This window comes from Homalodisca vitripennis, chromosome 5 (assembly GCF_021130785.1).
Source record: "Homalodisca vitripennis isolate AUS2020 chromosome 5, UT_GWSS_2.1, whole genome shotgun sequence".
NCBI lineage: Eukaryota > Metazoa > Arthropoda > Insecta > Hemiptera > Cicadellidae > Homalodisca > Homalodisca vitripennis.
The window spans coordinates 127798977-127813712 of NC_060211.1; the positions used below are offsets into that span (position 1 = coordinate 127798977).

The 14736-nt window shown below is 34.2% G+C and overlaps 1 protein-coding gene across 2 annotated transcripts in view; it reads left to right on the forward strand.

The window, feature by feature from the left end:
* The first annotated feature begins 12445 nt into the window (after positions 1–12445).
* The window catches only part of LOC124362863 (sialin-like), a 136917-nt gene continuing 134626 nt past the window's right edge, over positions 12446–14736 (forward strand). Inside the window, exon 1 of one of the 2 annotated variants that reach the window (XM_046817728.1) lies at positions 12446–12553. The gene's annotated coding sequence lies outside the window, so the exon portion shown is untranslated. The remainder of the gene's footprint in view (positions 12554–14736) is intronic. The other variant, XM_046817726.1, reaches the window with a different exon arrangement.

A 14736-nucleotide genomic window follows, 5' to 3' on the forward strand; every position in this document is an offset into this window, starting at 1 on the left:
AATTTCTAAAAAAGTTTTAAATTGTTAATTTTCGGTGCTAATGTAAATCGAATGGTAAAATTTTAGCCGCTCTCGTAATTCTAAAATTTCCTTCGTCACCCAAGAATTTTGTTTTGCTTGTTTTCGTTCTTTGAAAGGACAAGTTACATTTAAGTGATAAAAAAAAATTATGAAACGCGGTGTAAGCTTCATCTACGCTTTCAAGATTGTCTAAAAACGACCAGGACTCATTTTTTAAAAACGTATTCAAAAGGGCAGTGTTTTCCGAGCTAATGTCTCTTTTGATTTTGGATGACGGGTGTTCAATTTCTGGCTGAAAGTTACTGATTGAAACATTGCATTGAAAACAGTGACTGACGCGTTTGGAATGTTTGTGATGACGTTGTCGATGGCTTTACTCGATGTGGCGGTCACTCGTGTTGGCGTGTTTACTGATCAGATCAATCCGAAAGAATTTAGGATGTCGCGTAGCCGCTGGGTCAGGGGGTTGGTGTGGTCTAAGACATCATTGTTAAAGTCGCCAGTTATGATAAACTTGGACGACTTTAAACCGATATAAGCCAATAATTGTAATTTTGTCATCAGAATTTAGGTCGATTTTTATTCCATCCACTTCAAAATCTAAATCACAACTGTGAGTTAACTTGTGTGGAAGGAATTATATATCAGATTTTACGAAAATTGCCACACCTCCCCCTTTAAAATGAGTTCGATCGTAAGATGTTGCCAATTTATAGTTGTCAATCCTGAACAGTCTGACTGTTTCAGGTTTGAAACCGTGTTCAGAAATAACAAAATCGTCAGGATGCAGTTCGCGTGCCATGAGCGACGGCTCGTCTGCTTTGTTGGTGGCAGTCTGTGCATTTTGATGCACAACCGAGAAAATTTTGGTTGAATTTTGAATTTGTTGGTTTGATGTTTTCTGTGGAATTTTTGACGCAAATTTTGACGCTCTGGCTCTGATGTGTCTATCCTTCTTTTACATAAAACATATAAAATTAGTTATTTGTATACAAATGGCGGCTAGCAACACGACTCATTTTTTCACTAATGTTTACAGGAAATCTTTTGTTTTAAATCAACCTGTGTTCGAGTCCTGGTGGAACAGGTACTTTTTGCGATTCACTGTTTATTAAAAACTAAATCTAAGGTTGTCACTTATACAAATGTAATATATGTTAAAAGCCGTTTGACAGGTATTTGGCCTTCCGATCATAGGTTAGTTTGCATATATAAACACACGTGACAGAAACGGTCAAATACAAAATAATTGATTCGTAAGAGGTAAGGGTTCTGTGGTGTAGAGGTAACATGCTCGCCTGGCAAGTTAGAGACCCGGGTTCGAATCCTGGCGGTTGTAAGTAGTTTTTGCGATGTAACGTTTAATGAAAATTAAATCAGGCTATTGCCAATTATAAAAATTGTATACTTATATACATTGCCGGGTGGGTGCGTTACTTCGACACTTCAGGTCCCCATACTATTATTTACGATTCAATTGTTTTATGTTTGACCGTTTCTGTCACATATGTGTTTAAATAAGCAAACTAACATATGACCGGAAGGCAAATATCTGTTAAACGACTTTTAACATTTATTAAATTAGTATACGTGATAGTAGTCTGATTTAATTATCAATAAATACATACACACGCACAAGCGTAACCATGTATATTTATATATATGGTTTTATCAGTGTTTATAATTTGAAATGTAAAAATAAAAAAAAAAACAAACATGTAGGCTATTTGTTATTTTTGCTTGTAAAACTTTAACAATATAATAAGTGCCAACTTTCGAAACGTAATTTAATAAACACATTGTATGGTTAGTTAAGATAGTTTAATATGGACCCACGCTGACAAGTGTTGTACTTAGCGGGGCCATTGAAATGTAGGCCTATGCTTTTGGAAATAAACCAATTCAATTCAATATATATATATATATAAATATATATATATATATATATATATATATAAATATATATAATAATATAAATATATATATATATATATATATATATATATATATATATATATATATATATAATATGCAGGTACTTATATAACTTACATTAAATGGTATGTATACAATATATGATATAGGCTATATTGTAAAAAAGCATAACACAATAATCGACAAACTACAATTAAATAGTTCTCAACTTCTAATTAAGTCTGCCTGGTAAAAACAACCGTTAGAGAACTCAATTAGCCTATCAGTTCCATTGTTGTACAAGAAGAGGATAAACTAATGGTATTGGCAACACAGGCAATTAGTTTTCAGCGAGGCATGGAGTAATTGGTATCGTCAAAACATTTCCTTCTCTTTGTTAGTTGATAAAATTCAAATAAACAGAAAAGGATTATGGTTACGGATTTATTTTGGTAGGTACTTTGCTATTATTAGGAGGGCAGTCTGTCTCTATGTACTATTGGCTGTTAGGTTATATAATTAGGTGAATTCGTACGTATTTAGAAAAAGTAAAAGTTACAATTTACGATCGATCATGTGATCTGAACTTGAATTTAGGTACTATTTCGAGGGATGTTTTGATTTTTCCGCCATCAGTGTGGACGCCACCGAAGCCCGTACTGATGGCCAGGGGGACATTCGGTACTTTTCCGACATCAGGTCACGTTGGACGGTCTGGCACGCGGTCTGAGGTCCGGAAAGTACCGATTGGAAATGCACCTGGTAATCAATCAGTGCTGGCTTCAGTGGCCCGCACGTCTATACAAATATAGAAAACCTGGAGATAGTACTCAATTTCAGATCACGTTAGCGCTCGTGAAGGTTAACTTTAACTTTAATACTACTAGTAACACATTTATGATAACCTAATCTAAACCTACTTATAGCGCGTAGTAACAAGTAGTAGATAGGGACAGAGTGGCCTTCGGATAATAGCAAAGTAGGCTATCTTTATTTTACATAAACTTCCACTATCAAACCTACAAGTTATTAGTAATTGTAATACTATTTAGTCTCAAGAGAAGAACTTTCTCATATCGTTCAGACACATTGATTCAGTAAGTAATACTAAATTAAGTCTCTCAAGAAGGACTTCTCCATAACGAAATAATAATAAGGAAGGGACGCTATATTCGAGAAAGTATATCGTGCATTCACAGAAAGATAAATATGGATTTTTTTCTGTCAGTGTTAATTGAATTAAAATAGTTTAATCATTTTCTGTTACATATTTACAAGATAGGAGCACGAACCTAAATACACGAGAGTACGATCGTTGCTATATGATTTTTACGTGATGTCTGGTTTCGCGGAAATTTGTGTGGAAAATTTCAAATATTTAGCTCATTTAATTGTCGAGATGTCCTACAGATAGACAGCCAATCAAACTGAAAAACATTTTTTACTTCACTACGGCAGCCAGCAAATATATTGTGTTGGCCTGCTGAGTGATAGGCTGCAATGACGCGTAGCCAAATTCCATCGAAATGCAATGTAATAGAACTTATTCTTGTCTATTAATTTGAAATTAAGTTTCATGCAAAATTTAAAAATCTACGGATGCGCTAAAATCATATCTTTTAACCGAATCTTAACACTGATTCTCCACTCTATAAGTAAAAAGTTACATTTTAAAATGTTATATGATTGTACTCAGTCTATTTACAATTTATTCTGTTATTTTTTCGTTGCTGTCATAGTTACCCATGAGACAAATGTAAAGATATTCACTAACGCACAGTCAAATGGGTTGATATACACCATCATTGAACTCACTGAAGTGTTAGTTACCTATATAAGGTTCAGTTACCTTCAAGCAAAATTTAAAGTGAATAGTTCATTTTATTTTCGATAAGAAGTGCGGACAGATAGACAGAAATAACATTTTTCTAGCCGCTCGAGTGATAGGCTTCGCTAACGCTCAGCCAATAATTACTGTTTCTGTGGTCTGTCGCTAGATAGCATGCAGCAAGAACCTTTCAAGCGGCAACAGAATATTTAGCATTGGTACGAAATGAGGTCCGGAAAGTACTAGGCGTTTAGTATCTGCTACCCCATATATGCCAGCTTCAGCTGTTTTCTTATCGCGAAACGTCCTTGTTGCGCCGCACGTTGGATGTTTACAGTAGCGTGGGCATTGGTTTCCTGTTGACATGGAGAAGTGTGAACTCAGATGTTGAGATGCATTCCTTCGCCACATACTCGTAGTGTGTTTCTTATACCAAGTATTCTGGGCCGAATGTATTTTGTACCGAATATTTTGATCACTTCCAAAAGGAATGGTATGAATTTGGAACAAAATTTTGGTATTATAGTTAGACATAAATAAAAGCGGTTGAAGATAAGGATAAGAAAATTTCATAGTATGCACGTGAAAGAAGACTGGGGGAATGCCATGTTTTTCATTCAAAAACAATTGCATTTTTCTAAAACTGATTAAAACATGTAATTTAAAAAAATTGTATTTAAGTAGAAAGATGTAATTGTATAGGCTACTATTTTATTTTTGTTTGTCTATAAACCAGCACAAAATAAAAGCTAATATTAAAGTTATCAGTACACAAAGTACTTGCATCATGTGTAAAGGTTTAAAATAGTTTAACCCCTTCACAAAGCTAAGTTCAACACCTTCAGCTATTCACGTTGGCTGGCTTCACTCAATTTAAGCAATCCAGCCCAACTGTCCGGATGAAGCCGTACAGGCCAGTCATCATCTACAAGTTCCATAGCTGGAGTCGCGCTACCACATCACATGTCGTGTCTTCTGACATCTCCCATTTGTACCTGTATTTCCAAAAGTTGTATCTGCCCACCCCTTGTACGAAATCGATTCCTTAACGAACACTCTTTCCCAGGAAAGTTCACCCCATAGACTTGTACGGATCCGATACGGTGTAGAAGTAATGGCATCCGAATGTCATCTGAATAAGACACAGGTCCCTTGTGTAATATCAAAATCAAAAGAAGGTCCGTTTAAGACTACCTTATTTTTTAACGCTGTTGGTAAACAAACCACTACTGCACGATTAATTATAAACATTAAAGGTGGTCCAATTGGTTAAAAATGTTTTTTTGAATTTTGGATATGAAAGTTTTTGACACAGCCATTAGAGATGCCATTTATGAAGATAGGACAAATATTTTGATCACTTCCCAAGGAATGGTAAGCATTTGAAACATCATTTTGGAAGTATGATAGTTAGACATAAATAAAAGCGGTTGAAGCTAAGGATAAGAACATTTCATGGTATGTACATGAAAGAAGTCTGGGGGAATGCCACGTTTTTTCATTCAACAACAATTATATTTCTCAAAAACTTATTAAAAACATGTAATCTTCTTAAATTTTATTTAACTAGACAGATGTACGTTTCTTCGTCATAATAAATCAATAAAAATATGTTGCTTCGTAAGGTTGTCACTTATGTACATACTGTAAATACTTAGACTTTTGATCTTCAACTATTTTTATTTTGATATTATTAGCAAATTGCCAATATTTTCTACTGTTAATGACTGCAATTCTCGCGGGATTTATAACAATTGTTTTCAACTTTTTCTGTCTTCAGAAACGTCAAACTGAAGATGCATTATTAGTTTAGATATTTCATTCGCACAAAACTGATCATTATGTTACCACGTTGGCATGATATAATCGTAACACTTTCAAACATGTAGAAAGTCCATAATCTTCAAACCTTACAGGATAAAAATATAAATTACTTTCTAAAATCGAGGACTTAATTTATTTACAATTAATCCGAAGTTATATTTGAAAACATATTCAGTTATAACGCTCTAGTTTTAAAAACGTTAAACGGCTTCTTTACTGAAACCTGAAAAGTTATCGTAAAATAAATAGGAATCAATGTTACTTGGAATTATTTGAAAATGTTACGAAAGTATCAGTTTTTATTTTCTTGTTAAATGCTCGAGATAAAATATTTTCCCTCACGCGCGAATGATTGCCATCCTTAAGTATAGTTTTAATTGTTAAGACTGTCTAACGACTCATTAAACAAGTACTGCCTCTGTACCAAGTTTACTCTGTACCTATTAAGAATTTTTATCGTGTTCACAGTTAATTGTTCCCGTGATGTTATATACCAGTTAAAAATGTGTACGTCCGCAGTTTTGAAGTTGTACGGGATATCAGAAACGCATAAGAACAAACCAATATTGTAAATGGCCTTGTAAATAACTCTAAAAAATACTCTTTTTGCATTATAATGCATATATAACCATTTCTTTTCCAAACGTTGAATGGTAGATATTTTGGAACATTCAGAAAAATCTAAAAAGTAAGAGGATAGAAGTTGTTTGAAATTTACACGTATTATATGCTAAAAATGTACTGGATTAGGTCTATCTTATTATGTTGGTTTCTGATTCACAAACAATCTCCCGAAAATTCCACAATGATACCATTGCCGTTTATCTGCCTAAAAAGTTTCACACAAAAAATCGATTGTACTAATTGTAGTACAATTGAATAACATGAGTAATATATAACACGCAATAAAGATAAAGATTAGTTTCATAAAATCTAAGTTATGCATAAAGTATCATAGATAATATAATACAGAACTATGGTTATGTTGACGAATAGTTATCATGTGATAATAGAGCATTTAGTTCATATCAAATGCAGTTAACTCACATAACGGCGATCGAGCCAAGTTTTTTCCTTTTTCTTCGGATGTGTAGCCTACGTTAATAAGTGAACTACACTGAACGGAGTGCGTGTCAAGGTACCTCATCATTTTTTTAATTGACTATAAGAGTTATACCATGATTTTGTTGCAGGTTATCTAGTTTTCTGTCAGATAGAGATGGTAACGCAACACGAGAGAGCTTGGTAGTGAAACTTAGAACCGACATTTAACATGGGCTTCCCGCTAAAAAGATGAAAATTGTTTTATTCTTTATTCTAAGTTTCATATGTTGTAATGCCCATATCTACCTATGCTTTTTCTAGATATTTAGGAGGTAATATAACTGTTTAATTAGTTGGTTCAGGTGAATGAATGTTTTCGTAGCAGAAAGTATACACTTGTCGGTTTGGATATTTGGATGAATGAGAGAGTAAATATGCTCGATTTATTAGAGGGATATTTCCACTTACAATAGAAATGTCATTACTTTCTGGTTAGTAATTTCATAAATCAATTGATCTTTGTCGTCTATGGAGGGCACGGAATCATAGTCTCCCCTTAGAGGAGTCTTAGTTAAATTGTCCTCAGCTCCGTCTTTGAGGCAAATGTTAGGATTTCCATTTCTATAATATTTACAACTCTATTTTATGAGGTATAAAATATCATGTTGTTGTTCAATTTAATATATGCGGTGTAAAAAAGTCCTGCACTGGTTTGGTAACTCCCGAACGTTTACAAGTAAAAAAATGAAACTTGGTACATCATTACTGCACCTATAAATCTACTTTTTGAAGTAACTTCTAATTTTTGTTATATGAAGGGAGTAGCCTGCAAGGACTCAAAAGGAAATGTTAAATGAGAGCATAGGTCGAGTAGTACATAAAATTAAAGGTCTTTATTAGGTACAATGCCACAAATCCGACCTCGCAGGGTTCTCTCTTAAAAGTATGCTGGTGTAAATTTTGAAACATTTACAATATAGGTCCTGCTCTAGATGGTTTAATATTTTTGTTTTGGCTCAAGTTGTGAAAGTTAAACTTAGTAAATGAAAAGGTTTAGATTAGACATTCTCTTATCCAATTATTCGTAGATCCTAATTTTTACCATGCTTTCACGTACTACTTCAAGAGTAGAGACAGCATTTCTGTAGATCGTGCTATCATAGCTACATAACTGGTCAGGAGTTGTAACTTGTCTGACATCTTGACATCTGGGTCACGTGACAGGAAGTTATCGAATGTTTTTTTCCTGTGTATCCATTGCTGATCTGCAAGTGATGCTGATGGATCTATGTCAAATCTGTCCGGTACCAAATATTTACCCATTTTGTAAAGTTTCAAACGTTCCAGGAAGTTTAGTTTAATAAATTGTAGTAAAAAACAACGCTTAATGTAGTGGAGACATGACTACAACTTCGATTGAGCTTTATTAAATTAAAAGAATAGTACACAAAAGTAGATTACAACAGAGTGAACAATATGATTTTCTTTGTTTGAAGGTTATTTTTTTGGTTATTTTAATATGATTTTGGTGTCTTTTGTACCCAGCTGAATAACTAAATCGGCTGATATAACTCTACACACTTATTTTGCTGCATTCTAGTATTTTATATTATGTTGTAGTTTGAAGTTAGTACCAAAATGTATTATTCGTAAAATTTATTGAATACTCTAGTATATTATTTCATTAATTTAATTAAATTTACAAAATTCTCCTTTGTAGTTAATAAATTAGTATTTCCAGGATGTGAAACTTGTAATACAACAAACAAAAAGGTAGTAATAAATTGTGTGTGACTATGCCACGCTTGTATTAACATTTGGATGTAGTTGAAAGAATGTATTTAGACTTAGTTTATTAATTAGTTATTTATTATTATTTTATTTGAACTGAAAAATGTGTACCTGATATATGCCTACTTCCGTTTGATAGATCGTAGGACCTATGGCTACTTAAAATATCATAGGACTCTATAGTGTAATATCATACACTATTTAAGTGTACTCACCAAGAAAGATTTCGGACATTGACTTTAGGATTCTTCCAGTGGTTTAAAATAGTTCAAGTATTATTGAATCCGTTGGGAATCAAATAAAATTGGAATGCACAGACAAAGTAGGTAGTGTTAGGTTGGTAGGCTATTATAAAAAACTTTCACTCCATCATTTCAGGGGCCCAGATTTTCTGCACTCTACACTTTTGGGACCAAAGTTCAACTATTCGGTTATTGTTCAGGAGATTGGAATATTTTTCAGTCGCCATGATTTTATCTCTAGGGCGTTTTGTATATCACTAAAACGTATAATGTTTATGAGGGCCCTAGTATTGTGAAGTAATATACTTTTTGAAGGCCTACTTTTACTGTAAATAAATGTTACTTTTGGAAGTATTTGTGAGTAGTGTTCATAAAAATGTTTGATGCCTATATCTAAGTAATGTAGATGGCATTTTTCATCCGAATCAGTCTACTAGATTTTGTGTGATTTAGCATAAAAGATCCAGACTTCGAGACATCCAGAATTCTTCACAAACTTTCGTATTTTGATAATATATAGGTTTAATGTGAGTTTCACGTATAACAGTCCCAACACCAAACAATGTTTGATAACCATATTCGATATTAAAACATCTTTGTTACATAACATAAAAAATGGAACTTATTAAACATATCACTGGTCACCTTCTCGTTTGCTAATGTTTTTTTTTTTTTTTTTTTTTTTTTTTTTTTTTTTTTTTTTTTTTTTTTTTTTTTTTTTTTTTTACAATTTTTCTAAGTCGTAACCTGATTTGATAAGCCGTTATTGTAGCCCTATGCTTAATGTACTTGAACTATGACATTAAGCAAGCATATTTAGCTTTGCTCGTGTATGAGCACTTCTGGTTCAAGTGAATTATATTGTCAACGCCGATGTACAGTTTACCTTGTTGACACTATCAAGAAAATCTGCCAAAAGTGTATGTTTATAGCCATTGTACACGTGCATGTACTTAATAATAAAGTGGTGTAACATTCAAGCTATAAGGCCAAACTGAAATTCATTTGAAAGACAAATATCCATAGAAAACTTAGCGCCTTCACATAGTGTGTGGTTATTATACACAACTATCTCGTAATTGTAGTTTACAATGTGCAGGCGCTTCGATAACTTATATATTTTGCAGCGCCTCCTGGTGGTGAGTTACATCAATGGGCATAGCATATAAACCTTCTACGTGGAAAAATACATATACATACAAATTTTCATAATGATCGGTCAAATAGTTTCTGAGTTAGTTAGTTATATAGTTTAACAGCTCACTTGATAACAAGCACTCACTCCCTTGGCTGATAACATTTATAATAACACTTTGAAATCATCAACGGTAATAATTAGGTCGATTTACTCTGTTCATTCAGTAGATACACTGTTTTTCGTGCTTCCTGAAAGTAAAAGCTTACATTTCTTTTTGTTTGTATTATTTTTACACAAGAGAACAAAGGAACTTATAAATATTTTTATGTATGTTTACTTATTCGACCCCGTACTTGGCAGGCGAGTGGGTGTGAGCACATCTGTTCTTGTAATTTTTCCGGTTCGGGCTAACTTTCTTACGATTCGTGTTTTACATTGAAAGTGCTCAGTTATACCACCCCACTTCTCTATGGAAAACTTTTAGAATCGTGGACACTTTAAAAAGTTTGGACTTTGGACAAAATCTTTCGAATCTGGTTTTGATGTGTGAACATAGTGTAAGCCTTAAATACATGAGCCTTTTACCAAGAGTTACTCTTTTGAGAACTAAACAGAAATCATACATTGATTATTGTAACTTGAGACGTAACTCGCTATTGTGTATATTATATAGATTATATGGGGAACAATTACCAGAGTACTATGTAACCCCTTTCAGACTTACATCTGCTTTATTACAAACTCACAGGCACGGAAAACATTTCACATAAATTCCTGATTCATGCGTTCATAGCAATGATTTAAAACAATCCTAAATAAAACCGTTATGTGCATATAATTGTTCTCCAACAGTAGGCTGTCAACTTTCATTGTTTATTGTAGTTTTTGTTTTGACTTCAAATTCCAACTTCAAATGTTTAGCAATGTTAATTATTTACATGTATAAAGTATTATTAATTTGTTGAACTAGTTTAGGCCCTTGGTTAATTTCTGTAATTAGAATCTTAAATAGTGTGTTTTGCTAAAGCGTATTTTAAAACTTTGGCTTACTGTAAAGGTTTAACATTAAACCCAGTTTTTTATCGTTGTTTGTTAAATGTTGTATTATATTTTTTACTGAAATTTTTACTCTTCTTAATTGTTTTATCTGATCTGTTTTTGAGTATTGGCCCAATGACTGGCGTCCATTCCATTAGACAGCAGCTGCTGTTGGCTGTTTGCAACTGTGCCTAGGTAGGCAACTTACACAGACATTACAAAATCTGTTAACACTCACATATAATTAAACTTATAGCATTATTAAATGCAGAACTCAAACTAACTTGTGTCTTGAGTTCACCAAAGTACGATTCACCAAATAAAAACAAAATAGTTAGCAGTTAGCACTCCTTGGTTGGTAGTAGCTCCTTAGAGCTGGGGAAGTTTATTAGGCACTCAACCCAATACAAATTTAGTATTGAAAAGGGTGCAAATTAAAACAAGGGTTACATTGGTGGTGTTGTCTCATCAATGAGAATATATTTCATTATTGAACTCGGTGATGAACACACATGTTTATCCAGACCATTTAGGGTCTATTCTTATTGCTTCACAATTTTAACCTGATTCCAGTGGTCTTCTGTTCCATAATTCATAATTCACAGTCCATGTTTCCTCCCTCTTACCTGTTGTTCTGTGCTGTCCACTTTCCAATGTTGATCAAAATGTTATTTTGTCACAAGCCATAGAGATTGTAGTTGCTATAATGCCACTATTATAGTATACTGTAAGTAATGAATTCTCCCATCCTGCCACAAAAAGTTTATATTTATTTTATAAACTAATGTAAATAAATTGTATGCATATTATTATATAAGGTAATCAATGTAAAGTTTTTGAAATTCTTGGTTTAAAAAAATCTACTGGACTTGTAAAAACCTAAGTTTCTAAAGACATGTTGTAGCTGAATAAATAAATAAACAGGTATTCCGAATTTCCATGACTTTTCGAGTTTTCCGCACTTTGACGAGTGTGCCCTAAGTAATCAAAGTTAAACTGTATTTTCCTTTTTAAGAACAAGTATTAGGCTCTTACTAGAATAGGCTAATAACAGTTTCCTTACAGCGTATCATAAAGGTAAAAAGACTATTAAAGTAAAACTTTTCAACTGTAGATAAATATTAAAAAGTCTGGAGGTTTATTTTCCGAAACTCTCAATAGAACACAAATAAATCCTCAATACAATTCTCATGAATGGCGCAGAGTTGAAGGGCCGGAGAGTATGCAAGTGGTCCTTTATTAAAGCGGAGAGAGTTCATAGACGTGGACACTCGATCGATCCCATCTCTGGCATTCTTTCAAGCGGGTGTGTTCTCTCCACCTATACAGGCGTTTAGCGGGAGAGATTAAATCGCTTTGTGGACTCACACGGGGGTTTCCATGGAAAAATGTCGCATGGGTAACCCACATGAAACATGACGGTATTACTCCCCACGCTGCCCTGTGTTGACGTAAAGTCGGTATTGAAATCCCAGGAGGTGCGTTAAAAGCTATTGACGAGCCGCAATGTCGCATGTAGTGTGAGTGGCCGGTGGGGTGGCGAGGGGTGGAGGCGGGGGCGGCATCGATCCCGTGACGTCACTAGTCCACAGTCAGCACTCGCCGTGAGCCCGAGGACGTGGTGACGCGGCGGAGACCGGCTACCATGGAGTGTCCCGTGGATATTCTCAGGGCGTCCCTCCCAGACTGGACATAGCACCGGTACCACCGCCCGTGAGTACAGAACAGTCTCACAGCTAATTATTGAGTAGTACTACTTGCCATGTGGATGGCTCCTCACCCCGCGCCATCTCACCGGCTTCTTTCTCTCACACTCTCTCCCACCTGATCATTACTGCACATTTAACACTACTGTATGTCCATGTTTATAAAATTTGTCACTTAGTGCAGTAAATCTAGTTTTATAAGAACTCACGTAAAATCCGTAATAAATATTTATAATAACTATGTACGTGGTATTAATCCTATAGCTCTCTATCGTGACTTTTATGATCTGTACAATTTTACTTACTCTCGTCCAATTTTTACTAGAGAGAGAGAGAGAGCAGAAGATGTATCCAAGTCCGTATTCAATAAATATGAATTATTAGTGCAGTAGAAACAAATGAGACGTTCTAAAATCAAATCTGAATAAATAAATGAGAGCAATAACTTATGGTTTTGACTTTTCGTAAATGTGGCTTAATGTTACTGTATGTGATTTAATAATAAGTATGTATTTAATTTCACTTTGTAAGTTCCACGTGGTGCAGAGTACGTAGATATCGCTCCTGAACAGGAAGTTCGCCACGTACTTATACGTTAGAAGTACAGGTATATTTCTACGTAATCGATTTCTTCTGTGTCCGTAATGTGTTGAAATATTCTTAATGCTGAATAGAAAATTCGTAACTCACCAAATATGGTAAACCTGGTTAATTCATGAATGTATTACGTCGTTAGAATATGATCTAGTTGTAATACAAGAATTCATAGTTACGATGGAGTTCAATTCAGTCATATATCCCGTTGCAACCTGTTTAATATTGATAACATTAATTTTATTCTTGGACGAAAAAATTAAAAGCTGTAGAAGCTACTTCACTAATGACTCTATCAGAATGAAAGCTCAATAAATTTGCATGACAACTAGTGTGACCTAATTGCATAATATAGGTTAGTGCGCAGTAAATTGAATGACAAGGTATATATAGCGTGTCCTCCACCCTAGAGTGTTTGTTGATTATTCAGCACGGTCTTGCAATTTAAAAGCCTATCGGAGTGTGCTAAAATTAATTTGATAAGAGCAAAGTTAACAAAACATTTTCTTCTTGACACAAACTTGTTACAGTAGAAACGTATGTGGACTAGATAAATATCGTAATGAAATTAATAGAACACAGGTTTGGAATATTCTTTATAATAATTAATTAATGAAATTTTATTCACAGTATGATGGCAGGGTATAAAGATTACAAAAAAATGGGAAAATAGTAATCTATTTCAGAGGCGAAATATGTATCATGTTAGTAGTGTATTACTCCATTACCTAGATTCCGATAAATGGACGGAACACTAGTGTTTTCCAATCCTCTTCTGCTGTGTGTGTGTTTTCTTTTTTTTTTTTTTTTTTTTTTTTTTTTTAAGAAAGGCGTTACCTGGCATGTAATCTGGATGTCATAATATTCAAAATTACTGCCACAAGCAAATGCCATACCCAACAACACGTGACCTGCAATAGTGGTTTATCGTTTATAACTAGATGCCGAGATATTATTGTGAGCAATACCCATCATTTCACAATATATGACCCATCAACAGTGGTGTCATAGTTCGTGTTACCTGGATGCTGAGATCTAATTGTAAGCAACACCCATCATCCCACTTACCATTTCTCTATAATATATGACCCATCAACAGTAGTAGTCTAATAGTTCGTGTTACCTGAATGCGAAGTTATTGTTGTGAGCAACACCCATCATCCCACTTACCATTTCACTACATATGACCCATCAACAGTAGTCTAATAGTTCGTGTTACCTGAATGCGGAGTTATTGTTGTGAGCAACACCCATCATCCCACTTACCATTTCACTACATATGACCCATCAACAGTAGTCTAATAGTTCGTGTTACCTGAATGCGGAGTTATTGTTGTGAGCAACACCCATCATCCCACTTACCATTTCACTATAATATATGACCCATCAACAGTAGTCTAATAGTTCGTGTTACCTGAATGCGGAGTTATTGTTGTGAGCAACACCCATCATCCCACTTACCATTTCACTAAATATGACCCATCAACAGTAGTCTAATAGTTCGTGTTACCTGAATGCGGAGTTATTGTTGTGAGCAACACCCATCATCCCACTTACCATTTCACTACATATGACCCATCAACAGTAGTCTAATAG